The following is a 15,012-nucleotide window of genomic DNA, read 5'->3' on the forward strand; positions in this document are numbered from 1 at the left end:
AAACATTGTGTCTTTGTAACCGAATGGGCAGGCTTCTTAAAAACACGGGTAAGGACTGCAGATGATGGTTTAAATGAGGAAATTAGATGTTTTAAAAAAGAATTTAACACTGTTTATTATAAAAATATAGATATTTGAATTCAGGCTATAGTTAAAACCACATACAAATCAGCAGGGTTTATAAAATAACCTAGGACAGGCTACATGTGGCCGCACCCGGTGCGGGCAGTAACCACCTGGGATTGGAGTACCCACTGGGCTCTGTGAACCACACGCGCGCACACGCGCACACATGCGCACAAAATAATATACCTGAAGGTAACTTAAAACATGCAAAGTGAGGGCGTGTAAAATACCACAACACACGAGGAGTGATGAGCCCGAAGTGGGGAACTCTGATACCAACCCTCCAACAAGTGGGGCGACTGCGCTGCACCAACACTAGTAGAAAACAAATTGATTTAAAATATACACAGAAAAAACAGGGTACATATAACTAAAATAGAAAAGGAGGCAAACAATGTCAGTTCCTAACTCGTGAGAACCCTTAACTGAAAGAAAACTAACTTAAATAAACCCAAAGAAAACAGCAGTGGCCAGCAGCGTCTATAAAACAAATATTTTGTTAGCAAACGTCCCGTAATAGAGTGCACTGAAGGTGGAAAAGCGCTATAGAAAAATGTGACCATTTACCATTTAATAAAAAGAAACCCCTTTTAAAATCTCATTTAAACTACCTAAAACTGAATCTTGTGAGGAGCCAGGGGAGCACGTGACACAGGGGGCAGGCTGTAGTCAATCTAAAAAAACACACATTATAAAACCAACAAACATTTCAATCATCCACTAATAAGCAGTCAAATCTAATTATTGGCACCTACCAGGCAGCTATTATTTATATGTGTGCAGGTAAAGCCGAGCAGCAGCTTGCAGATAAGCAAGCCCCTGTGCCCTGTGTATTAATACTGTGAGTAATTTGGCCATACGGAAGTAAAGGCAGGGAGAGGGGTGCATGACTGCTAGTGCTATGCCCCTATGTTGGCAGGCAGTAACCAAACTATGTGCGGCTACATCTTGAAAGAAAAAGGAGAGTGACTGGCCCCACTGCACTGGGCAGCTGTCAAACAGACACAGACAACAGTGTGGCCTTACAATTCTTCACTGTTCTGGCCCAAATTATGCCCTGTGTATATCTGGACAATGAATTGCCATATAATTTGAGTGTACTGTTTACCTATAATCTGCAATAATAAAATGAAAAGATTACCTTGCATCATTAACAATGAAGACGTTTAATAAAAAAGCTGAAAGATTTCTTGATTATTTATTTTGTAAATGTATTACTTTATTTCTGAAAGATCGATCGATCGAATGAAAAAATTTGATCGAGATATGGAAGGAAAGTCAGCAAACAAAAACAAAACAAATAGCCAGTAGAGACCACATAAAGTGACCTCACACAGTCATGTCACATTGAGCTATTGGTTACGTGGTAGTGTGGTTGACTGGTCTAAGGTGCTGGATTAAAGCTTGGGTTCAAATCCCACCACTGACAGTTGGCTCTCTGATGCCAAGTTGAGCCAAGGTAGGCTTTGTGGTGTGTGTGTGCTATTCCTTTCCACAGAAGTCAAAACCAGTAAACTCACAGTGAAGACAACATGTAAAAATTTGAACTTAACCCTGTAACAAATTGAGCTGTGTTTTATTTTTAGAAAGACAATATCACTACTTGAGCCTATGCACTTGAAAGAGTGTCGTAAAAGCCCTTCACAGTGGAGATGCTGGGGTTTGAACCCAGGTCCTCATACATGCGAAGCATGCGCTCTACCACTGAGCTACATCCCCTGCATTTTGTAACTGTTATTACAACTTTTCTGCTTAACTGATTGGAAAGGCCAAAGTGTAATCACAAATCCTTGCTTCACTCAAATAGACATTGTTGATTGAATTCAAACCTGCACAGGATCATCACAATGGATTTCAGGCTCGTCACCTTAACCTCGCTGCCACAGCAACAACAACACAAGCTGTCGCATGCTTTTTGTTGCTTTAAAACAAAACATTTGACTGATGTCCTGACAATTCTGTGGAAGAGTCTCTGTCTGCACAGACTGATTTTATAACATTAGCACTGAGGTAGTGTGGCCGAGTGGTCTAAGGCGCAGTCTCCCTGGAGGCGTGGGTTCAAATCCCACTACTGCCATGACTCATCTTTAGTTGCATATCTCATTGGAACTATTCCTTTCCACAGAAGTCGAGCGTGTAAAATCACAGCAAAGACAACTTGTAAAAAGTTGAACTTAACCCAATGATAAATTGAGCCCACATGGCTGACTGTGGTTGATTCCATCTCCAACACTGGACCTCCTCAGGGTTGTGTACTGTCACCTCTTTTTATTCTGTACACGGACAGCTGCAGATCCTCAGAGGAAAATCGATGCCTAATGAAATATTCAGATGACATGGTCCTGGTGTCACTGCTTTCATGATCTGAGAGAAATCATGGTCCTGCACTGAAGCAGTTTGTTCAGTGGTGTGAGGACAACTACCTGGATTTGAACGCTGCCAAAACTAAGGACATGGTGATTGATTTTAGACGTGCACCTTCACACAGTGTTAGTGTCATCCACGGTGATGATGTTGAAATAATTGATAGCAATAAATATCTGGGCACCGTGATGGACAATAAACTGAAATTTGACCTAAACACTGAAAGCGTCGTCAAACGAGGGCAGCAAAGAATATATTTACTGAGGAAACCGAACTCTTTTAATGGAAACAAAATGATTCTTAACTGTTTTTATTGCTCTTTTATCGAAAGTCTTCTTACTTTTTCTTTTATTTGCTGGTTTGAATCCTTGTCTGTGAAGGATAGAAACAAACTTCAGAATATTGTTAAAAGCTGCTCGAAAATCACAGGGATCAAACTGAGGGACCTGCACTCTCTGTGGGAGAAGCAGGTGCTGAGCAAAGCCAAGGGTTTCCTGGCTCAGCTGCTCCATCCTCTGGCTCCTGATTTTATCCTGATGCCTTCAGGGCTTCGGTTTTATGCTCCAATACGGAAAACCAACCGGTTTTCTAATTCTTTCGTGCCCTGTGCTATTAAATTATTAAATTCTAAGGGTATAGTTTTATGAAAGTTTTACACTGCAATTTGTTTTTTATTTTGAGTTCCACTGCTGGACGGCAATTGGACTGACACACTGTGTGTTTGTTTGTGTTTGTGTTTGCTCAGAGATGCTGCAAATGAATTGCCTTATGGGATCAATAAAGTTTTCTGAATCTGAATCTGAATTGTTAGAAAGCCAATATCCCTCTATGGACTTCTAGTCCGTCACCTCAACCACATGCCCACTACAAGAAGACATCTTTGGACAAATGCAGTGAAAATGTGAGACTGCCAATGGCAGGCAACGAAGAACAGTTTATGTCAAATGTTGTTTAAACACAGGACTACAATTTGTCTGATTCTATAACAAATCAGACTGGAGATGCTGGGGATTGAACCCAGGACCTCATACATGCAAAGCATGCGCTCTACCACTGAGCTACATCCCCTGCCTTTCCACACACATGTGTACACTAGGTCCAAGCAATGTAACTTTAGCAAATGGAGACCACTATTCAAAGGGTGCTGCTGATAAAAAGTTAGCTGGAGATAGAACACTGAACTTCATACCTGCTAATCATATGCTCCTGCCCTGATCTTCATACCCTAAACCTGCACTGAACGAACTTACCAATGAATGCAACTTTTGCTACTTGAGATTCTGCACTGGAAAGTGTGCCATAAAAGCTCTGCTGAGTGGAGATGCTGGGGATTGGAGCCAGGACCTCGTACATGTGAAGCACGTACCCGACCACTGAGCTACAACCTCTATGATCTACAATGAAATTATTACAACAAATACTTTTCTGGTTAAATGATTGGAAAGACAGCCAGAATGTAATCAACAAATTCTTGCTTCTCTTAAACACACGTTGCAGGCAGGATTCAAACTTACGTGGGAACATCCCAATGGATTTCAAGTCCATCGCCTTAACCTCTTGGCCACAGCAACAATAAAGCAAGCAGTCAGTTTTGTGGAAACCTCCCAGAGCACATACAGTGACCTCACACAGTGATGTCACATGGCGCTCTTGGTTACACAGTAGTGTGACTGAGTGGTCTAGGGTGCTGGATTAAGTGCTTGGTTTCATTGGAGACTGGGTTCAAATCCCACCACTACTAATTGGCTCTCTGACGCCAAGCTGAGCATAGGTAGACTTTGCGACCTTCCTCCCTGTTGTAGGCTTTTCAACAGCCCCACTGGATAAACTCCTCTGAGAGACTCTCTCAAACATTGACCTTCAATCTGAATGTCGATCTGCGTTAGAACTAAGACACTGTCTTTATGTACAATCAAACATCCCTGATTGTTGACAGGAGCCAAACCTGAGCGGGGAAATGGATTTTGAGTCCATCGCCTTAACCACTCGGCCTCAACAACTCTCACACTTAGAGTTAAGAAAAGGGACACTGTCAAAGGAAACAGAAACAATAGATTAATGACAGTGTGGGTCGGTATCGAGGCAATGCACTCAACACTGAAGGGATTTGATAACCCTGTGGCATCATGACAACACAGTCACATTAGAGATTTCTGTGTCTTCACATATGGATCTTACAGTGGAATGGAATGCTACTACAACAACTTGCCTCAGACTCTGTGACGTGTGTCTGACTCCGGATCAGAAGGTTGTGTGTTCAAATCATGTCAGGGTCTTTGTTTTCTTGATACTTTGTGAGGTTTGTGCAGCAAAACAAAGAAAAGTGTGCTAGCCTTTGACACTCAACTGTCCTATTACGTTACCTTAAGAGCTGTAAATGTGCACTAGCCGTGGAGAGTTACATTTTGGAAGGAATGATTGTCACACACCTGAGTACTCTCAACATGTGGAAAGCACCACTGCACACAGTCAAAGACTGTGATGGCTGAGAACTGAATCTGGATCAACTGCTTGGAAGTCAACTATGCTAACCACTATAACACCATCGCAACATCATCGCAAGTCACTAAATGTGATAGTGAGAGTAGTCAGTGAAATGATATGGTGACTCCATACAAACAAAATCCCATCAAAATAACATATAGTTAGCAGTAACAAGACAGAGAATGATTGAGTGCATGTAAGCCACTACAGTTGATCCTGAAAGAGAAGTATTCCCATACCGGGAGTTGAACCCGGGCCGCCTGGGTGAAAACCAGGAATCCTGACCGCTAGACCATATGGGAAAGCCTGGTTAGCACTTTTGACCTATTGGTCACTTTAATAATCAAGTACAGCGACTGTGCACGGCGTTGAGATGAACTGTGGTGGTGATCTCTGTTTCGACTGTCACAAGCAGATAATTGGAGACCACCATGTGCTGCCATATGCCTAGCAGCAAAAGCTATGGAAGGAAAGTCAGCAAACAAAGCAAATAGGCAGTATGGAGGTAAACTCCCAGAGACCACATAAAGTGACCTCACACAGTCATGTTACATTGAATTATTGGTTACACAGTAGTGTGGTCAACTGGTCTAAGGTGCTGGATTAAAGCTTGGGTTCAAATCCCACCACTGACAGTTGGCTCCCTGCTGCCAAGGTGAGCCAAGGTAGGCTTTGTGGTGTGTGTGTGCTATTCCTGTCCACAGAAGTCAAGACTAGTAAACTCACAGTGAAGACAACATATAAAAAATTTGAACTTAACCCATTGACAAATTGAGCCGTGGTTGCTTTTTAAAAGACAATATCGCTCTATGCACTTCGAGTCTGTCACCTTAACCACATGCCCACTACAAGATGACATATTGGGACAAACACAGTGAAAATGTGAGACTGGCAATGACAAACAAGGAAGAAACGTTTACGTTAAATGTCACGTAAACACAGACGTACAATTTGTCTGATTCTCTAAAGACAAACTGCTGATGCTGGGAATTGAACCTCATACATGCATGCATTCTACACTGAGCTACATCCCCTTCCTTTCCACACGAGCAAACTAAGTCCAAGCAATGTAACTTTTGCAAACTGAGACCACTGTACACTACCGTTCAAAAGTTTGGGGTCGCCCAGACAATTTTGTGTTTTCCATGAAAAGTCACACTTTTATTTACCACCACGAGTTGTAAAATGAACAGAAAATATAGTCAAGACATTGACAAGGTTAGAAATAATGATTTGTATTTGAAATAATAATTTTTTTCCTTCAAACTTTGCTTTCGTCAAAAAATCCTCCATTTGCAGCAATTACAGCATTGCAGACCTTTGGCATTCTAGCTGTTCATTTGTTGAGGTAATCAGGAGAATTTCACCCCACGCTTCAAGAATCCTCCCACAAGTTGGATTGGCTGGATGGACACTTCTTGCGTACCGTACGGTCAAGATGCTCACCTTCTCTTTCTACTCTGCTTAGAGCCTTTTTGTGCTGTTCTCTGAAGGGAGTAGTACACAGCGTTGTAGAAATCTTCAGTTTCTTGGCAATTTCTCGCATGGAATAGCCTTCATTTCTAAGAACAAAAATAGACTGTTGAGTTTCACATGAAAGTTCTCTTTTTCTGGCCATTTTGAGCGTTTAATCAACCCCACAAATGTGATGCTCCAGATACCTGCTCAAAGAAAGGTCAGTTTTATAGCTTCTCTAACCAGCTAAATTGTTTTCAGCTGTCCTAACATGATTTCACAAGGGTTTTCTAATCATCCTTTACCCTTCTGACACAATGAGCAAACACATTGTACCATTAGAACACTGGAGTGACAGTTGCTGTAAATGGGCCTCTATACACCTATGTCTATAAACCAGACATGACCAACTAGAATAGCCATTTACCACATTAGCAATGTATAGAGTGTATTTCTGATTGGTTTAAAATTATCTTCATTGAAAAAAACAGTGCTTTTCTTTCAAAATAAGGACATTTCTAAGTGACCCCAAACTTTTGAACGGTAGTGTACAAAGGGTGTAATTTATAAAATTGAACGTGGAGATAGAACACTGAACTTCATACCTGCTCAGAATACACTCTAGCACTGACCTTCACGCCCTAAACGTCCACTGAACAGATTTACCAAGGAATGCAACTTTTGCTACTTGAGCCTATGCACTGGAAAGTGTGTCGTAAAAATGCTGTGCAGTGGAGATGCTGGGGATTGAACCCAAGTCCTCATACATGCGAAGCATGCGCTCTACCACTGAGCTACATCCCCCACATTTTTTAGCTGTTATTATAACTGTTCTGCTTAACCAATTGGAAAGATGTCCAAAGTGTAATCATCAAATCCTTGCTTCACTCAAATAGACATTGTTGGCTGGAAGAGTCGCTGTCTGCACAGACTGATTTTAAACCATCAGCCCTGAGGTAGTGTGGCCGAGTGGTCTAAGGCGCTGGATTTAGGCTCCAGTCTCTCTGGAGGCGTGGGTTCAAATCCCACCACTGCCATGACGCTTCTTTAGTTGCATATCTCGTTGGAACTATTTCTTTCCACAGAAGTGACTAGTAAAATCACAGCCAAGACAACATGTAAAAAGTTGAACTTAACCCAGTGACAAATTGAGCCCACATGGCTGACTGTGGTTGATTGTTAGAAAGCCAATATCCCTCTATGGACTTCTAGTCTGTTTCCTCAACCACATGCCCACTACAAGAAGACATCTTTGGACAAATGCAGTGAAAAATGAGTGAGACTAACAATGGCAGGCAACGAAGAACAGTTTAGGTCAAATGTTGTTTAAACACAGGACTACAATTTGTCTGATTCTATAACAAATCAGACTGGAGATGCTGGGGATTGAACCCAGGACCTCATACATGCAAAGCATGCGCTCTACCACTGAGCTACATCCCCTGCCTTTCCACACACATGTGTACACTAGGTCCAAGCAATGTAACTTTAGCAAATGGAGACCACTATTCAAAGGGTGCTGCTGATAAAAAGTTAGCTGGAGATAGAACACTGAACTTCATACCTGCTAATCATATGCTCCTGCCCTGATCTTCATACCCTAAACCTGCACTGAACGAACTTACCAATGAATGCAACTTTTGCTACTTGAGATTCTGCACTGGAAAGTGTGCCATAAAAGCTCTGCTGAGTGGAGATGCTGGGGATTGGAGCCAGGACCTCGTACATGTGAAGCACGTACCCGACCACTGAGCTACAACCTCTATGATCTACAATGATTATTTCAACAAATACTTTTCTGGTTAAATGATTGGAAAGACAGCCAAAAAAGTCGGCCAGAGTGTAATCAACAAATTCTCTTAAACACACGTTGCAGGCAGGATTCAAACTTACGTGGGAACATACCCAATGGATTTCAAGTCCATCGCCTTAACCTCTTGGCCACAGCAACAATAAAGCAAGCAGTCAGTTTCGTGGAAACCTCCCAGAGCACATACAGTGACCTCACACAGTGATGTCCAGTGTTGTGCATGAACGAGTTCAAAAGAACGCGTTCATTGAACACGTTTCATTTTTCAGTGAACTTTGAACTGAACGCAACACTTTTTGTAAATCAAGAACTTGAACGTGAATTTGTTCAAATTATGTGTGAATTGAACGACGTACGTCACTGTTGGGGTTCAGTTAAACGTCGGAATTTGTTTTCACCTGACGAGTGACGATCTGCTCGAACTTCACCTCGCGAAACCACAGCCGCGTGTCGCGAAGGCGACTCCACCGGCAGCTTTAACGGAACGTACGGGCTCTTGTGTCTCTCAATGGAAAGTCAATTAAACTTGACTGGGCGCGTTTAGCTGCTTGTATTTACCTTCTGTACAGGCTGACCACGGCAAACGCAAGGATTTCAAAAGTACATTTCAAAAGCACTAATTAACAGTGTATGTGGATCTGGGCTCTTTCACATGATACACAACTGCCCAGGGAGCACAATGTGCTGATGGTAAATGCACAAATACAACAATAGATACATGCTCTCTGTGGATTTTGACGGGGATACGCGCCTAAGCTCGTGTAGAGCGTCAAAAAAATAGGATGGATCCTATTTTCTGAAATCTACACGCACAGGACGTGCTGCTCTGCGCGCGTATTATTTTACTTGGTACATATGTCAGTAACGCGCGTCACAATGCTTTTTTAAACCTGGATTGAAATGGTGGGTTTTTCGTTTTTCTTCATTCAAATTTGCTAAAATCACCGCGATATCAGCAGCGGTGAAACGCCGGAGGTGCGCCCGCGTAAACCGTGATCCTGAGCGAAAGGACCGACGCAGAAGTCCGCGCTCCACCGAACTAAACGCAGCTGACGCCCGAGCGCACTCGGGGTTCTCTCAGGGGCGGTCCTAGATTCCAAGTTCTAGTCCAGGATTAGTCCTGGTTTGGTCCTGGTTTAGTCTTGGTTTAGTCCTGGTTTAGTCCTGGTTCAGTTCTGGTTTAGACCTGGTTTAGTCCTGGTTCAGTTCTGGTTTAGTCCTGGTTTAGTCCTGGTTCAATCCTGGTTTAGACCTGGTTCAATTCTGGTTCAGTCCTGGTTTAGTCTTGGTTTATTCCTGGTTTAGCCCTGGTTCAGTCCTGGTTTAGACCTGGTTCAATTCTGGTTCAGTCCTGGTTTAGTCTTGGTTGATTCCTGGTTTAGACCTGGTTTAGACCTGGTTTAGTCCTGGTTCAGTTCTGGTTTAGCCTGGTTTAGTCCTGGTTCAGTTCTGGTTTAGGTAGAGTTGGTTTAGTCCTGGTTTAGACCTGGTTAGTCCTGGTTTAGTTCTGGTTTAGTCCTGGTTTAGTCCTGGTTTAGACCTGGTTTAGTCCTGGTTTAGTGGTTCAGTTTAGTCCTGGTTTAGTCCTGGTTCAGTTCTGGTTTAGTCCTGGTTTTAGACCTGGTTTAGTCCTGGTTTAGACCTGGTTCAGTTCTGGTTTAGTCCTGGTTTAGTCTGGTTTTAGACCTGGTTCCTGGTTCAGTTCTGGTTTAGTCCTGGTTTAGTCCTGGTTTCCTGGTTTAGACCTGGTTTAGTCCTGGTTTAGTTCTGGTTTAGACCTGGTTTAGTCCTGGTTCAGTTCTGGTTTAGTCCTGGTTTAGACCTGGTTTAGTCTGGTTTAGTCCTGGTTTAGGACCTGGTTTTCTGGTTTAGTCCTGGTTTAGACCTGGGTTTAGTCCTGGTTCCTGGTTTAGACCTGGTTTAGTTCCTGGTTTAGTCCTGGTTTAGTCCTGGTTTAGTCCTGGTTTAGTTCTGGTTTAGACCTGGTTTAGTCCTGGTTCAGTCTGGTTAGTCCTGGTTTAGACCTGGTTTAGTCCTGGTTTTAGACCTGGTTTAGTCAGGTTTCTGGTTTAGTCCTGGTTTAGTCCTGGTTTAGTTCTGGTTTTAGTCCTGGTTTAGACCTGGTTTAGTCCTGGTTTAGACCTGGTTTAGTTTTCCTGGTTTAGTCCTGGTTTAGTCCTGGTTTAGACCTGGTTCAGTCCTGGTTTTCCCTGGTTTAGACCTGGTTCAGTCCTGGTTTAGTCCTGGTTTAGTTTCTGGTTTAGTCCTGGTTTAGTCCTGGTTCAGTTCTGGTTTAGACCTGGTTTAGTCCTGGTTAGTCCTGGTTCAGTTCTGGTTTTAGTCCTGGTTTAGACCTGGTTCAGTTCTGGTTTTCCTAGTCCTGGTTTAGACCTGGTTCAGTCTGGTTTAGACCTGGTTTAGTTCTGGTTTAGTCCTGGTTTAGTCCTGGTTTAGACCTGGTTCAGTTCTGGTTTAGTCCTGGTTTAGACCTGGTTTAGTCCTGGTTTAGTCTGGTTTCAGTTCTGGTTTAGACCTGGTTTAGTCCTGGTTCAGTTCTGGTATAGACCTGGTTTAGTCCTGGTTTAGACCTGGTTCAGTTCTGGTTTAGTCCTGGTTTGGACCTGGTTTCAGTTCTTGGTTTAGTCCTGGTTTAGTCCTGGTTTACCTGGTTTAGTCCCTGGTTTGGACCTGGTTCAGTTCTGGTTTAGTCCTGGTTAGAGACCTGGTTAGACCTGGTTTAGTCCTGGTTCAGTCCTGGTTTCAGTCCATAATACGGCGCAAAAGTTCAGCATCTTAACAGTTCTTTTGGTGAGAGTAAATTAAAAGTGCTTCAATAGTCATGTAATGTTTTACATTTTAAATACAGTAATATTGTAATGTAACAAATGACTCGAAATGACAGTAACAAGTCATAAATACACATTACAGTTTTAAAAGTCACTTGTCCAACAGTGGATCTTGTAAAGTTGTTGTAAACTAGAAGTCAGTTTGAAAAAAAATGCAGCCTTTCATTTACAGGTCTCATCTAAATATAAAATGAACTGAACTTTGAACTAGTTCAAAATTAAAATTGTGAACTATGAACGTGAACTATTCACTTTGAACAAGTGTGAACTGAACTTTGAACTAGTTCATGAAAAGTGTGAACTTGCACAACACTGGTGATGTCACATGGCGCTCTTGGTTACACAGTAGTGTGACTGAGTGGTCTAGGGTGCTGGATTAAGTGCTTGGTTTCATTGGAGACTGGGTTCAAATCCCACCACTACTAATTGGCTCTCTGACGCCAAGCTGAGCATAGGTAGACTTTGTGACCTTCCTCCCTGTTGTAGGCTTTCCAACAGCCCCACTGGATAAACTCCTCTGAGAGACTCTCTCAAACATTGACCTTCAATCTGAATGTCGATCTGCGTTAGAACTAAGACACTGTCTTTATGTACAGTCAAACATCCCTGATTGTTGACAGGAGCCAAACCTGAGCGGGGAAATGGATTTTGAGTCCATCGCCTTAACCACTCGGCCTCAACAACTCTCACACTTAGAGTTAAGAAAAGGGACACTGTCAAAGGAAACAGAAACAATAGATTAATGACAGTGTGGGTCGGTATTGAGGCAATGCACTCAACACTGAAGGGATTTGATAACCCTGTGGCATCATGACAACACAGTCACATTAGAGATTTCTGTGTCTTCACATATGGATCTTACAGTGGAATGGAATGCTACTACAACAACTTGCCTCAGACTCTGTGACGTGTGTCTGACTCCAGATCAGAAGGTTGTGTGTTCAAATCATGTCAGGGTCTTTGTTTTCTTGATACTTTGTGAGGTTTGTGCAGCAAAACAAAGAAAAGTGTGCTAGCCTTTGACACTCAACTGTCCTATTACGTTACCTTAAGAGCTGTAAATGTGCACTAGCCGTGGAGAGTTACATTTTGGAAGGAATGATTGTCACACACCTGAGTACTCTCAACATGTGGAAAGCACCACTGCACACAGTCAAAGATTGCGATGGCCGGGAACTGAATCTGGATCAACTGCTTGGAAGTCAACTATGCTAACCACTATAACACCATCGCAACATCATCGCAAGTCACTAAATGTGATAGTGAGAGTAGTCAGTGAAATGATATGGTGACTCCATACAAACAAAATCCCATCAAAATAACATATAGTTAGCAGTAACAAGACAGAGAATGATTGAGTGCATGTAAGCCACTACAGTTGATCCTGAAAGAGAAGTATTCCCATACCAGGAGTTGAACCCGGGCCGCCTGGGTGAAAACCAGGAATCCTGACCGCTAGACCATATGGGAAAGCCTGGTTAGCACTTTTGACCTATTGGTCACTTTAATAATCAAGTACAGCGACTGTGCACGGCGTTGAGATGAACTGTGGTGGTGATCTCTGTTTCGACTGTCACAAGCAGATAATTGGAGACCACCATGTGCTGCCATATGCCTAGCAGCAAAAGCTATGGAAGGAAAGTCAGCAAACAAAGCAAATAGGCAGTATGGAGGTAAACTCCCAGAGACCACATAAAGTGACCTCACACAGTCATGTTACATTGAATTATTGGTTACACAGTAGTGTGGTCAACTGGTCTAAGGTGCTGGATTAAAGCTTGGGTTCAAATCCCACCACTGACAGTTGGCTCCCTGCTGCCAAGGTGAGCCAAGGTAGGCTTTGTGGTGTGTGTGTGCTATTCCTGTCCACAGAAGTCAAGACTAGTAAACTCACAGTGAAGACAACATGTAAAAATTTGAACTTAACCCATTGACAAATTGAGCCGTGGTTGCTTTTTAAAAGACAATATCGCTCTATGCACTTCGAGTCTGTCACCTTAACCACATGCCCACTACAAGATGACATATTGGGACAAACACAGTGAAAATGTGAGACTGGCAATGACAAACAAGGAAGAAACGTTTACGTTAAATGTCACGTAAACACAGACGTACAATTTGTCTGATTCTCTAAAGACAAACTGCTGATGCTGGGAATTGAACCTCATACATGCATGCATTCTACACTGAGCTACATCCCCTTCCTTTCCACACGAGCAAACTAAGTCCAAGCAATGTAACTTTTGCAAACTGAGACCACTGTACACTACCGTTCAAAAGTTTGGGGTCGCCCAGACAATTTTGTGTTTTCCATGAAAAGTCACACTTTTATTTACCACCACGAGTTGTAAAATGAACAGAAAATATAGTCAAGACATTGACAAGGTTAGAAATAATGATTTGTATTTGAAATAATTTTTTCCTTCAAACTTTGCTTTCGTCAAAAAATCCTCCATTTGCAGCAATTACAGCATTGCAGACCTTTGGCATTCTAGCTGTTCATTTGTTGAGGTAATCAGGAGAAATTTCACCCCACGCTTCAAGAATCCTCCCACAAGTTGGATTGGCTGGATGGACACTTCTTGCGTACCGTACGGTCAAGATGCTCACTTCTCTTTCTACTCTGCTTAGAGCCTTTTTGTGCTGTTCTCTGAAGGGAGTAGTACACAGCGTTGTAGAAATCTTCAGTTTCTTGGCAATTTCTCGCATGGAATAGCCTTCATTTCTAAGAACAAAAATAGACTGTTGAGTTTCACATGAAAGTTCTCTTTTTCTGGCCATTTTGAGCATTTAATTGACCCCACAAATGTGATGCTCCAGATACCTGCTCAAAGAAAGATCAGTTTTATAGCTTCTCTAACCAGCTAAATTGTTTTCAGCTGTCCTAACATGATTTCACAAGGGTTTTCTAATCATCCTTTACCCTTCTGACACAATGAGCAAACACATTGTACCATTAGAACACTGGAGTGACAGTTGCTGTAAATGGGCCTCTATACACCTATGTCTATAAACCAGACATGACCAACTAGAATAGCCATTTACCACATTAGCAATGTATAGAGTGTATTTCTGATTGGTTTAAAATTATCTTCATTGAAAAAAAACAGTGCTTTTCTTTCAAAATAAGGACATTTCTAAGTGACCCCAAACTTTTGAACGGTAGTGTACAAAGGGTGTAATTTATAAAATTGAACGTGGAGATAGAACACTGAACTTCATACCTGCTCAGAATACACTCTAGCACTGACCTTCACGCCCTAAACGTCCACTGAACAGATTTACCAAGGAATGCAACTTTTGCTACTTGAGCCTATGCACTGGAAAGTGTGTCGTAAAAATGCTGTGCAGTGGAGATGCTGGGGATTGAACCCAAGTCCTCATACATGCGAAGCATGCGCTCTACCACTGAGCTACATCCCCCACGTTTTTTAGCTGTTATTATAACTGTTCTGCTTAACCAATTGGAAAGATGTCCAAAGTGTAATCATCAAATCCTTGCTTCACTCAAATAGACATTGTTGGCTGGATTCAAACCTGCACAGGATCATCACAATGGACTTCAGGCTCGTCACCTTAACCTCGCTGCCACAGCAACAACAAAACAAGCTGTCGCATGCTTTTAGTTGCTTTAAAACAAAACATTTGACTGACATCATGACATTTCCGTGGAAGAGTCGCTGTCTGCACAGACTGATTTTAAATCGTCAGCCGTGAGGTAGTGTGGCCGAGTGGTCAAAGGCGCTGGATTTAGGCTCCAGTCTCTCTGGAGGCGTGGGTTCAAATCCCACCACTGCCATGACTCATCTTTAGTTGTGTGTCTTGTCTCCACAGAAGTGGAGAAAATCACAGCAAAGACAACATGTAAAAAGTTGAACTTAACCCAGTGACAATTAAGCCCACATGGCTGACTGTGGTTGATTGTTA

At 42.4% G+C, this 15,012-nt stretch overlaps 9 non-coding genes across 9 annotated transcripts; 2 read left to right on the forward strand and 7 right to left on the reverse strand.

Annotated features, from left to right (window-relative positions):
• Positions 1–1,773: 1,773 nt before the first annotated feature.
• trnaa-cgc (transfer RNA alanine (anticodon CGC)) lies at positions 1,774–1,845 on the reverse strand. The gene has a single exon. It is a non-coding gene; the product is annotated as a tRNA-Ala (tRNA).
• Positions 1,846–3,486: 1,641 nt separating this feature from the next.
• Positions 3,487–3,558, reverse strand: trnaa-ugc (transfer RNA alanine (anticodon UGC)). Its single transcript has one exon. It is a non-coding gene; the product is annotated as a tRNA-Ala (tRNA).
• Positions 3,559–5,204: 1,646 nt separating this feature from the next.
• Positions 5,205–5,276, reverse strand: trnae-uuc (transfer RNA glutamic acid (anticodon UUC)). The gene has a single exon. It is a non-coding gene; the product is annotated as a tRNA-Glu (tRNA).
• A 1,885-nt stretch (positions 5,277–7,161) lies between these two features.
• Positions 7,162–7,233, reverse strand: trnaa-cgc (transfer RNA alanine (anticodon CGC)). The gene has a single exon. It is a non-coding gene; the product is annotated as a tRNA-Ala (tRNA).
• Positions 7,234–7,384: 151 nt separating this feature from the next.
• trnal-uag (transfer RNA leucine (anticodon UAG)) lies at positions 7,385–7,466 on the forward strand. The gene has a single exon. It is a non-coding gene; the product is annotated as a tRNA-Leu (tRNA).
• Positions 7,467–7,800: 334 nt separating this feature from the next.
• trnaa-ugc (transfer RNA alanine (anticodon UGC)) lies at positions 7,801–7,872 on the reverse strand. The gene has a single exon. It is a non-coding gene; the product is annotated as a tRNA-Ala (tRNA).
• A 4,611-nt stretch (positions 7,873–12,483) lies between these two features.
• Positions 12,484–12,555, reverse strand: trnae-uuc (transfer RNA glutamic acid (anticodon UUC)). Its single transcript has one exon. It is a non-coding gene; the product is annotated as a tRNA-Glu (tRNA).
• Positions 12,556–14,436: 1,881 nt separating this feature from the next.
• Positions 14,437–14,508, reverse strand: trnaa-cgc (transfer RNA alanine (anticodon CGC)). The gene has a single exon. It is a non-coding gene; the product is annotated as a tRNA-Ala (tRNA).
• Positions 14,509–14,802: 294 nt separating this feature from the next.
• On the forward strand, positions 14,803–14,884 carry trnal-uag (transfer RNA leucine (anticodon UAG)). The gene has a single exon. It is a non-coding gene; the product is annotated as a tRNA-Leu (tRNA).
• The last annotated feature ends 128 nt before the right edge of the window (positions 14,885–15,012 follow it).

The sequence above is a fragment of the Boleophthalmus pectinirostris genome, unplaced genomic scaffold, assembly GCF_026225935.1.
Source record: "Boleophthalmus pectinirostris isolate CB_2022bp ecotype Guang Dong unplaced genomic scaffold, ASM2622593v1 HiC_scaffold_23, whole genome shotgun sequence".
Classification (NCBI taxonomy): domain Eukaryota; kingdom Metazoa; phylum Chordata; class Actinopteri; order Gobiiformes; family Gobiidae; genus Boleophthalmus; species Boleophthalmus pectinirostris.